At 34.0% G+C, this 13,128-nt stretch overlaps 1 long non-coding RNA gene across 1 annotated transcript; it reads left to right on the plus strand.

The window, feature by feature from the left end:
• Positions 1-12,247: 12,247 nt before the first annotated feature.
• Positions 12,248-12,817, plus strand: LOC114340556 (uncharacterized). The gene is made up of 2 exons (XR_003654090.1): positions 12,248-12,354; positions 12,413-12,817. It is a non-coding gene; the product is annotated as an uncharacterized LOC114340556 (long non-coding RNA).
• The last annotated feature ends 311 nt before the right edge of the window (positions 12,818-13,128 follow it).

Here is a 13,128-nt window from a genome sequence, read left to right on the forward strand (position 1 = left end):
TAAAGTTCGAAACATTGACCCTATAATATACTATGATTATTTTAAAAATCGACCTATCCGAGCGTTTTTCTTATGTGCTAAAAATAAATAAGTTAATAAGGGGGGTAAAACTTATTCCAGCGAACTGTATTTGTAACAACCAAGGTAGGGATGGCGGTTGTTGAACAAAAAACCGGTTTTCGGTTATACCGGTTTTTTACTTACGGTTTAACCTGGCGGTTATAACCGGTCAAAAAAAGCGGTTGTTCCAAAAACCATTTTTCGGTTTTTTTAATCAGAAGCAAATACTCGATAGGTTATAATGTTAATATAATGTTATATGTTACATACATTTATATTGCAATTCAGTTTGCTCAATTTTCCTCCCGAAAAATTCCCCAACCAATTCAACCTATAAAAATTTTCCCATGTGCTTTCAAATTACCCTAAAAATGGGCGAAAGTACTCCAATCTGGCATCTCTGATTCGTCGCTTGTTGTAGACGGCGTCGGTGTATATTGCGTTGTCAACTGGGATATTCCCAAAACTCCCAAAAGTGATGATCCTACCGATCTACCGACATGTCCCTAGGATCTATCGAGTTTAAAAAAATATCCAAATGACATATTTTACTTAAGAGGAAACAGTAGCGATCAACAGGTAGCGAAAACGCGTTCCAAGATTGCGGCTGTAATTTTGAATATTTTTTCGAGATATGTGGCACACGTATTCGTAATATAATAAAGAATGGCGGTACAGAGCCCAATTTAAAAAATATATTAATATGTGGAAATTACTCTGTAATTAAATACAATATTAAAAAACGAGCCTGTGCCGCCACTAAGAAGAACAAAAAAATACACTTTCTTCAAATAAACTTTTTTATCCGATGCCTAGATTTTATGTCATTTTGGAACTACTAAAATTTTTTATTTCATTAGTAGTTCCAAAATGACACAAAATCTAACCCGTGTTGAGCTGGCCCCCCCACTTTCAAAAATTAAAAAACAAATAGCCCTAATTTATGAGCTATTTATGAGCTCTCATATTCCGCAAACTAAAAATTTTGAGCTCGTTCCACTGAGCAGGAATTTAATACCCTAGTGGGGGGGCTGAGTCCCCCCCCACTACTTAAAAATAGGAATATTGAATCGGTTTATGCGGCAGAATTACGAGCTATTTATGAGCTCTTGAAATTATATAGTTTCGATTTTTGAGCTCATCCCCTTCACCCCCAAACAACCCTTTAATTGATTTAATTTAAGAGAAAGATGCTGAGAAAACTTAAAATATATCGTATTGCGGATATAATTCCTATAGCTTATATACTCTAAGAATAAACTATTAAATCAAGAGCATTTCGATTATTGAGCTACAACCCCTTCGCAAGAAAACCACCCTATCCTCCCGGCTTAGGAGAAAGTTGTACTTAAAATGCGTTAAACTAATTATTTGGCGACTACATATCATTTAATAATTTATAAGCTTCCAAATTACGCGCATTTAGATCAGTAAATTGCAATTTATTTTGTATAGTGCAGTCACTGAAGGTAAAAATCAACGATTACCTTCAATTTCGTTGAACCTTCATCGATATTTACGAAAATTGGTCACTGGTTAGAGGATACGTCAAGAAACAAAGGTGACATGGTACCGCCTTGCGCCTTTACCCTGAGGGTGGATACCGTCCCTTCTCGGGGGTGAAAATTATTTTATAAAAAATAACTGCACAAATCAATAAAAGAACAAATTAAAGGCAAAATTTATTATATAAAGTTAATAAAATAAGTCAATACTTTTTAAGTTATTAAAGATCAAAGATTTTAATTATTTGTCAAAAAAATGCATGTTTTGAAGAGGTTTTTTGTAAATCACTGAAAAACTGTAAGTTTTTACAAAAAAATTTAATAGTAGTTTAATTCGTATAGCTTATATTCTAAGAATAAACTCTTAAATCACACGCCTTTCGATTATTGAACTACAACCCCTTCCCAAGAAAACCATCCCATATTCCCGGCTTAAGAGAGGGTTATACTTAAAATAATTTAAATTAATTATCTGTCGACTATATATTGTTTAATATTTTATGAGCTCGCAAAATATACGCATCTCAATTATTGAATCGCCATTTTCTTTCTATAGTGCAGTCACTGAAGGTAAAAATCAACTATGACCTTCGATTTCGGTAAATCTCCATTCATTTTCACGAAAATTGGTGAGCGGATTTTGATACTATAAACTTTTTCTGGATCTTATGTTTGATAGGTATTTCTAAGTACTTTGACAAGTATTTAGTACCTAAGTGTTATAAAATGCATCTCTTTCCCGTTATTTAAGCTTGAACCCTTAGATTTGAACAGTCGCGGAAAAAAATATACATTTAATTAAAAAAATAACTTACTTTAAATTAACATTAAAGGGTTTTTCAAGTAAGCAATTTATTATATTTTTTATTAGCTTCAATTTTAGTGATGAAAACTTTTTTGTAAAAACTTACAGTTCTTGAGTCATTTATGAAAAATCGCTCTAAAGCATGCATTTTCTTTCCAAAAATTAAAATATTTGATCTTTAATAAATCAAAAAGTATTGATTTATTTTAATCACATTATATAACAAATTTTGCTTACAATTTGTCCCTCTCTCGATTTAAGGGGTTATTTTTAATAAAGTAATTTTCACTACCGAGAAGGGGTGACATATACCCCAGGCTAAAACCCCAAGTTGTTATTGTCAATTCGTGAAAATAAATGGAGATTTACCGAAATCGAAGGTAATAGTTGATTTTTACCTTCAGTGACTGCACTATAGAAAGAAAATGGAAATTCAATAATTGAGATGCGTATATTTTGCAAGCTCATAAATTATTAAACGATATGTAGTCGCCAAATAATTAATTTAAATTATTTTAAGAACAACTCTCTCTTAAGCCGGGAATATTGGATGGGTTTCTTGCGAAGGGGTTGTAGCTCTATAATCGAAAGGCGCGTGATTTAAGAGTTTATTCTTAGAATATAAGCTATACGAATTAAACTACTATTAACTTTTTTGTAAAAACTTACAGTTTTTCAGTGATTTACAAAAAACCTCTTCAAAACATGCATTTTTTCACAAATAATTAAAATCTTTGATCTTTAATAACTTAAAAGTATTGACTTATTTTATTAACTTTATATAATAAATTTTGCTTTTAATTTGTTCTTTTATTGATTTGTGCAGTCATTTTTTATAAAATAATTTTCACCCCCGAGAAGCGGCGGTATCCACCCTCAGGGTAAAGGCGCAAGGTGGTACCATGTCACCTTTGTTTCTTGACGTATCCTCTAACCACTGACCAATTTTCGTGAAAATCTATGAAGGTTTACCGAAATTGAAGGTAATCGTTGATTTTTACCTTCAGTGACTGCACTATACAAAATAAATTGCAATTTACTGATCTAAATGCGCGTAATTTGGAAGCTTATAAATTATTAAATGATATGTAGTCGCCAAATAATTAGTTTAATGCATTTTAAGTACAACTTTCTCTTAAGCCGGGAAGATAGGGTGGTTTTCTTGCGAAGGGGTTGTAGCTCAATAATCGAAATGCTCTTGATTTAATAGTTTATTCTTAGAGTATATAAGCTATAGGAATTATATCAGCAATACGATATATTTTAAGTTTTCTCAGCATCTTTCTCTTAAGTTAAATCAATTAAAGGGTTGTTTGGGGGTGAAGGGGATGAGCTCAAAAATCGAAACTATGTAATTTCAAGAGCTCATAAATAGCTCGTAATTCTGCCTCAAAAACCGATTCAATATTCTTATTTTTAAGTAGTGGGTAAAGGGTATTAAATTCACTAGGGTATTAAATTCCTGCTCAGTGGAACGAGCTCAAAATTTTTAGTTTGCGGAATATGAGAGCTCATAAATAGCTCATAAATCAGGGCTATTTGTTTTTTAATTTTTGCAAGTGGGGGGGGGGGGGCAGCTCAACACGGGTCAAAATCTAGGCATCTGATAAAAAAGTTTATTTGAAGAAAGTTTATTTTTTTGTTCTTCTTAATGGCGGTACAGACTCGTTTTTTTAATATTGTATTTATTTACAGAGTAATTTTCACATATTAATATATTTTTCAAATTGGGCTCTGTACCGCCATTCTTTATTATATTACAAATACGTGTGCCAAATATCTCGAAAAAATATTCAAAATTACAGCCTCAATCTTGGAACGCGTTTAGGCTACCTGTTGATCGCTACTGTATCACCTTAAAAATAAATTCGATAAACCAATTCATCATTTATTGCCATCAAAAAATTTCAGTAGGTAGTATTTTTTAACACGTTGCGTTTGTATAATACCTTTCATTTCCTAAGAATTATGTATTATTTAAAAATTACATAATGGAGATTCCTAATCGTATTTCGGTATTCACATTTCATACAAGAGTCTCAAAGTACTCAAGTATAAACAATTTTTAGATGATTTTGGGAATATCGATTTCAAGCAGATCACTTACCTTTTTATGTAAATATTCATGTGTTTCATAAAAGCTGATGTGACACTTTCGTCCAGTTCTTTATTAGTAAATAAAAGTTGAATTATGGTTGTTTGGGTTAATAATTACTTCGCATATTATTTATAATACATATAGTAGGGGAGCAAAGTATGCTAAATGTGCAGTCACTCGAGCGCTTTGGGGACCTATTGGGTTGTGATTATTAGGTTCTAAAACCAAAAAAGTTAAGTAAAATTTTCCATTTTAGTGGGGACTTTCCATATTTTACTTTAATTTCCCATTTCCAACACCCGTTTTCTCCGATTATAGCGCCACCTATCCGTAATTAGAAAAAACGTTTCGAATAAAAGTTGCTTATTTTTACGCAAAGAATCCAAATCTGAAATAAAAAAAAGGAGTTCCTATTTAAGATTTTAAAGTAACACCCCCCCCCCCCACCTCCGTGGGGGTCGTGTTTGGTACCATTCGATAGATTTCAGAAAAAATATTCAGAAATTGTAGTGTATTACCTATAAGAAGTTACCGTTAAGCCGGGTCCAGACTATGTAACAAAACATGTTAAATAACAAAGTTTTGTAACTTGTTACAAAATTTTAAATAAACAAGTTTTAAAACACAGTGTTGTATAACATTTTTCTGGTTATATAGCATGTTTTATGTTATCCAACAGATGTCGGTAAACATCAAAGAAAGTTATAAAACCGCACCGCGACTGATCTACACCTAAAAACATGTTATTGAAACATTTCTCTGGCATAGTACCTACGCGAGCAGCAACCGTTGGAGTCATATCGCCTTGTTCATTCTGGAGTGATTGTGCTAGATTTTTCTTTGCTCTGTTCACGTAGGGTTATTTACGCGATGAAATTGTCGAAAGAACTGACTACTCATTTAATTGAGCTATTTCGTACGTAACGAGTATTATGGGATTGCTATGGGATGAGCTACATTTATTGATTTAAAAAACAAATAAAAAACACGATGAATAGGCTGAAATATAAGTGAAAATAGATACAGAAACTGTAGTTAAAACTAATGCACGTACGCCTATAACTCAAGCCAACAAAAGAAAAGCAGTACGCGGAACCTTAACAGCAAATCGGTGCAAATCAACTCTAAATTTGACATAAATACTATTCTCTACAGAGCAGAGTGTTCAGACATAAAACCTGTAACATTCACTTCATTCGCTACACAGATGCAGACTGCTTCATCAGCTACTCAAACAAACACTCAATCATACAAATATCTGAGCCTTTCTATTCCGTCCACTACACCTACATCCGCTACTTCTCCAGCTACACCAATTCAAACAGACAGTGACACTCAATCATGAACAGGTGAAGACGATAATACTGAGGAATTAAATTTTACAGAAATGTTATACTTCCTCTCTGAAACAATGAGTAAAAAGTTTAAAAAATATACTTTGCTAATAATATAACTGTTAATCTTTCTCTTACTGGAATTGCATCTCGAAATGTCTTTCCTGCCTATTTTATAGCCGATTTCATTTATAAGAAATTCAAAATCAGAACTTTCTATTCTTAAGAAGTTTTTAAAACTGCCATCACATTTAATGTCTCCTGTCGATGGGTCTATGTTATCTCTTTCCAGATCAGCTAAAAGAGCTGTACCACTACCTGTATTTTGCTCGAGCTGCTAATGAAGGACACATCCAAAATATTAATTTAACACGCCGGTGTCGCCTCCACAATATTACACAAGCTGCTGTTGCTATGAAGAGATCCTCCATACTTATATGACGCAATTTTATATACTACCTAACCTACCAGCTATCCATCTAAAATGCTGCAAAATTTATGCGCATGTTGTTGTTTTGTTTTTTGTTATATAGTCTGGATACTCATGCTATATTATAACAAGTTACATAACAAAGTTGTACAACAAATTTGTTGTACAACTTTGTTATTAGCATGTTTTGTTACATAGTCTAGACCCGGCTTTAAAAGTTCCCCGTTTCAGGAAAAAATATTGTCTAAGAGCGATAGCCTAGTGACCTAGTGGGTAGACCTCGGATCTCGGATTCGTAAAGCAGAGGTTTCGATTTCAAATCCGGGGTGTGGATCTCCGATTTTTTTATTTATTGTTACTGCATTCATGTCTGTAGACAATGTTGCAATCTATTATGAGCATAATAAAAAAATATAGTAATAAAATAATAAATAAATATTTCAAAAAAAAACAAGAAAAAAAATACAATCACTGGAAGCGAAACTAAACAATACGGAAGAAATATAACCACTGGATTCGGAACTGGATATGGAACTGGATAATATTAGAAAACTGATATTATAATATGTAAGCACTACGAGCCTAGTAGGCCCATGGCTTGATGTACTATTCTTTTCCACTCCCTTTTGTCAGTCGCTTTTGTTTCCCAGTTCCTTAAGTTAATTCTTCTCATATCTTCTCTAACTCCATTACTCCATCGTGACCTCGGTCTTCCTCTTCGTCTTTTCTCTGCCAATGCACTAGATAGTACCATTCTGGGAATTCTAGATGGAATCATCCTCTGCACATGGCCCAACCATCTAAGTCTTTGCGCCTTAATTACTGCTAGTATGTTAGGATCCTGATAGAGCTCAGTTAGTTATTTGTTCTTCTTACCCATTGTCCATTTAAGTTTTTCCCACCGAAGATTTTGCGCAGTATTTTCCTCTCCCAAACTAATAACAACTCTTGATGTTTTTTTGTTGTGACCCATGTTTCAGAAGCATACGTTACTATCGGCCTTATTACGGTCTTGTAAGTTCTTAGTTTTGCTCTTCGTGATATATGTTTACTTTCTAACAACCCATTAAAAGCAAATATAGCGCGGTTGCCCGACATAATTCTCTTTTGTATTTTTTCTTCACAGTTAGGATCTCTTGTGAAGACAGTTCCTAAGTACTCAAATCTCCCAACTTCTTCGAATTTATACTGTGTTTCTTTCGCTGTTGTCATTGTTATGTATTGCCCCCGAACGAATTGCTTATTTGTCCATTCCATATACTTTGTTTTTGCTTCATTTATATACAATCCTTTGGTTGCTGCCCTCTCCTCGAGTTTCATGAGTGTTTCTATAAGTTCTATTTTGCTCCTAGCCACGATTACCAAATCGTCTGCGAATGCCAAGCACTGATGTTTTTTGTGGTAGATCAGACCTGTTCTATTAATGTTTGCTTCCTGTATAACCTTTTCTAGTAATATGCTAAACATTATAGACGATAATGGATCACCCTGTCGCAGTCCTGGTTTGACCTCAAAGCTTTCTGTTATAGTATTGTTTATCTTGACTTTATCATACTGATATATCATACTGATATTGTTTAAAAACACTAATAATATTGATATAAAATGTTAATCAATTTTATTTATTGTTATAAGAATCAAAGGTAAATATGATTAGGCGAATGAAGCCTTAGGTTTCGCAGTCAATATCCCAACCACACACACATGTTGCAATCTATTTCAATACGGTTTATAGTACAAACTATACATTTAATATCAAAATAGTGGGATATATTTTTTTAGTTGAGGACACTTGGTCACATTGCATTGTTTCAGGATAAGGTGAAATATCTTCAATAAATGGAAAAAAGCATGTATGTCATATATTATAATATTTTCTATACTCTTAATATGTAGTCTCGTATAAATTTGTAGTGACATGATTTTAAGTATAAGAACAAGAAGCTTGCAACAATTTTCAGAGAAAATAGAAAACTAAAACTATTTTAAAATGATTATTCGAAATAAAACATATGCACATATTCACTGTATTTGCCATCTAGTGGAATAACTGTAAAATTAAGTCAGTAAAAAAGGTACATTAAGTTTAATTAAATTAAGTAAATCATCTTGTATACTAAAATTAAGGTTGGAAAATTGTCGTTTCAAAATGAAAATCGACAGGGGCAACAGTACCTATACTAAAATACACTCTGTATAGATAATTATGTCAATGTTAATAATACTGGATAGAGAATTGAATATCCTTTCAAATGAGCTAGCACACGCCCCTCTTCCCTATTTAAAAATAAGGGGTGGGGGAAATGGAAGGGAGGGGGTTGACAAATGACAGATATGTATGTACCGTAAAAACTGTTCCCCTTAGATCAAAAGTCGGGCTTTTATATTTATATGTTAAGTTCAATATAAATTTCACATAACTGAACTATCACTGTATCCTCCATTTTGATTATTATTGTTCTCAACTAACGCTATTTTCAAAATTCTTGCTTTCCTATCCATCTTTAACGTAAATTATTAAAAAATATAAAACTATTTCTTTATTAACGCTAGTCTCCGATAAGGCTACCGTGATTTAATGCTGAGGTACTAAAATGTTATAAAATTAACAAACAGTACGAGCAAGAACAAAGAGTCCACATCCTTCTTATAACTACAAGTGACTGAAACATCGAAACAATAATAATTCTTACTGTGTTATACAGAAAAAGGCAGTAGAAACGATTAATCTCATATTTATCGACAACACTGTATGGTCCTCACTTGATGAGCTGTAAGGAAATATACACGTAAAGTTGTCCTCACTTTGTGCGCATAACGAAAAAGTATATACAGTCTCACTTTAATAGCTGCGTATAATGGCCTCACTTGGGTGGCAATATACTTGAACAATACGGGGCACATATACGTAATTTTTTTTGTGTATACTCGTCATTTTTTAATTGCTATTTACTTGTCAAGGTCACTATGAAGAGTTGAAACGATTATGTCTACGTTTTCTACCGGTCCTCACTAAGTGCGCGTAATGTCAGGACCTCACTTTGATATCTGTGCATAAATATATATATATATATATATATATATATATATATATATATATATATATATATATATATATATATATATATTTATTCGAATATTTTTGATTTGACATTCAGTTACGGAAGGTTATGTGGGGCTAGTTTGTAGCGTGCAAACCCGCTACTTTGTAGAATTTATTTTAATGAGACCCACTCTGCTTTTAGAAGTCCTCCCAGGTAGCTGTTGTTTTTCAGTTTTAGCAAACATTCATTAGTCGTTCCATCTATACACTTTTTGTGCACCCTGTATATATATTTTCAATTTTAAAATGAAGTTAGTGATGCCCGATTTAAATTAGAAAAATTATTTCCATTTTTTCAAATAGTATTTATTGGCAAATTATTGTCATTTTCATTTTTAGACGAGGGCATTTCGCACAATATAAATACATTTTTAAATACAGCAAATAGAGACTTACAGTTTTTTGCATTATGTTCAGGATGACGTCAGGAAAAAAGTCTACTATTCAAAAATGGGTGAAAATGCATAATTGCACTCTAAAGTGCATAAAATGCATCCAAAATTGCATAAATATAAAAATAAAGTCAAAATCAGTATACTAAGCAACAAAATTTAATATTTGGGGGTTTTTTGGGGTCACTGAATACGATTACGCAATCAGAACTGACCCCTGGATAACCTGGTGCCCAAGGTCAGTACAAGAGACGTCATCTTCTGGAGTTTCGATTGTTTTGGTCATTAAATCGATGCAAACTGATTACTTACGGGTTTTAAGGGTCACTAAGCACTAATAATATGCCATCAGAATTTACCTCCGGAGTACCTGGTATCCAGGGTCGCTACTAAGGCACGTCACCTTCTGGAGTTTCGAGGGATTTCGGCACTAAATTGATGCAACTGGACTATTCGGGGATTTTTGAGGTGATTAAACACGAATTTGCCATCAGAACAGACTTTTGGATCACCTGGTGCCCAAGGTCACTGCAAAGGACTTCATCTTCTGGACTTTCGGTATTAAATTGGTGCAAACGGATTACTCGGGGGTTTTTGAGTTCGCCAAACACGAATATGCCATCAGAATAGACCACCGGATTACCTGGTGCCCAATGTCACTGCAAGGGACGCCATTTTATTCTGGAGTTTCGAGGGATTTCGGTATTAAATTGATACAAACGGATTACTTACGGATTTTTGGTGTCGCTAAACACGAATATGCCATCACAACCGACCCCCTGTGCACCTGGTGCCCAAGGTCACTACAACGGACGTCATCTTCTGAAGTTTTAAGGAGTTTCGGCATTAAATTGATGAAAATAAATTACTCGGGGATTTTTGAGGTCGGTAAACACTAACATGCCTTAAAACAGACCATCGTAGGACCTGGTTCCCAGGGTCACTGTCACTGCAGGGGCATCCACTAGGCGAGGTTTTCGGTACTATATTGATGCAAACAGATTAGTTATAGGTTTTTGGGGATGCTGAACACGAATACCCCATCAGAAAAAACACCGGAGGACTTGGTGCCTAAGGCACGTCATCTTTTGAAGTTTCGAAAGTTTTACATCATTCATACAAAGAACATTTCATCAATTAAGTGCCGACATCCCTCCAAACTCCATAATATGACGTGCCCTAGTAGCCATCCTGGTCACCAGATACTCCTGAGTATAATTTTGATATCATACTCGTGTTTAGCAACCCCAAAAACACGTAAGTAATCCGTTTGCATCAATTTAATACCGAAAGCCCTCGAAACTCCAGAAGATGACGTCCCTTACAGTGGGCTTGGGCACCAGGTGATCCTAAGGTCTGTCCTGATGGCATCTTCGTGTTTAACCACCTCAAAAACACCTCTAGTAGTCCAGTTACATCAATTTAGTACCGAAATCCCTCGAAACTCAAGGAAATGACTTGCCTTAGTATCGACCCTGGGCACCAAGTACTCCGTAGGTCAATTTCGATTACATATTCGTATTTAGCGACCCCCAAAACCCGTGAGTAATCCATTTGCATCGATTTAATTCCGAGAACCATCGAAACTCCGGAAGATGACGTATCTTGCCGTGATCTTGGGCACCAGGTGATCCGGGGATCAGTTTTGATGGCGTAATCGTATTCAGTGACCCTAAAAACCCCCAAGTAATAAATTTTGTTCCTTAGTATACTGATTTTGACTTTATTTTTTATATTTATGCAATTTTGGATGCATTTTATTCACTTTACAGTGAAATTATGCATTTCCACCTTTTCCACATTTTTCATGACGTCATCCTGAATATAATGCAAAAAACTGCAAGTCTCTAGGTGCTGTATTTAAAAATTTATTTGTTTGGATGTTTTTAGTGCTAAATGCCCTGGTCTATTTAAACCGATTAACTAGTAGTCGTTCTTTCTAAGTATTTTATTCCGAAGCAAAGCCATTTTATTATTTATCAAGCCAATAATTTTTTTTGTAATTTTAAAACGTTCAACTTGGGCAGTTTCAATAAGAGTGTTTATTTCATTATCAGCAAATGCTGACCTTCAATTAATTTCTATTACTTTCCTAAATACCATGCTGGTGCCTTTCTGGTTCATTTCTATAATATCTGCCAAGTAGGTAGCATCAAGTAACTACAGACCTAATTGGTGAGTTGTTTTTGTGGTTTTATCATTTAGTTTTCCGATCATGTTTTTAATTCATTAACTAACTCGAATTTGCAGAATATATTTATATTTTTACCTATTTGTGATGTAAATTTGATTCATCCAATAAGAAAATAATTTTGGGGTATTTTTTTATTTGTTTTCCGTGAATACTAATTCATTAGCATCAGCAGTTGTGTTAAATATTAATTATTTTCAAGTATAATTTATTACGTTAATTATAGAGAAATATGTGGGATTAAATTAATTTATTTTTAATCAAATAAAAATTTCATTTTGTATTGGCTAATTTATTTTTATTCATTTATTTAATTGTATTTTGTAATTGGGCTGTTCAGATTAAAACATTTGGGGTCTACTGTTTGGTTTAAAAGTCACCTCTAAGATTTTCTGTGCTGCTGGTGGGGAATTTTAGGGTTTTGTTGACTTGAGTGGTAGGGGCCCTTCATAAATTTATGCTGCGAGTTATCTACATCTTGATTTCTCTTCTAGGCACCCAGGAGAAGGGCGTGGACCTAGCTTAAACATGTCCGTTTTGGTCCAGAGCTTAGTATGTTCCTCAGATAAGTAACCACGTGAATACCAGAACGATACCAGATACGAGAACCACTTCCTCGAGACAGTCACCCATGGGTTTGACGAACTGTTAATTAGCTCCGGAGGCAACCACCACACATCAGGTGTCCACCTGACGCCTCTCGAAGAAGATCTGGAGCTGTAGATAACCTAGGACAGCACCGGAAGAAGCCTTCACACCACAAGCTAAGTTTTTAATTGAATCTTATATTTACCTGTCAGCAGAGACAGTTTTCTTATATACAGTAACTTCACAATTACTATAATGTAGATCCTGAATTATAACTAATGAAATGAGAAAATAAAGCATTTATACCGAAATTCATTCCTTTTACTGATAGTGTACCATATGCCTGGAGAATGCAGAGGAGTAGAATATAAGAACCCACATAAAGTCTCATGCTGTGTTGGTGTTGGTGATGTTATGTCGAATTTGTTTCTTGGTCCAATGTTGGCATTTGGAGATGAGTTCGATATATCATTGTCAATATGAACACGACAAGTTGTCACAAATTACACGGGGCAAGATGTCACTGTGACAACTTGCCCCGCAGCATTTAAATCTGTTGAAATGATTTTAAACCGTATTAAGATCATATCAAATTGCTAAAGAATACAGGGTAAATAATTTA

Source organism: Diabrotica virgifera, chromosome 1 (assembly GCF_917563875.1).
Source record: "Diabrotica virgifera virgifera chromosome 1, PGI_DIABVI_V3a".
Taxonomy (NCBI): domain Eukaryota; kingdom Metazoa; phylum Arthropoda; class Insecta; order Coleoptera; family Chrysomelidae; genus Diabrotica; species Diabrotica virgifera.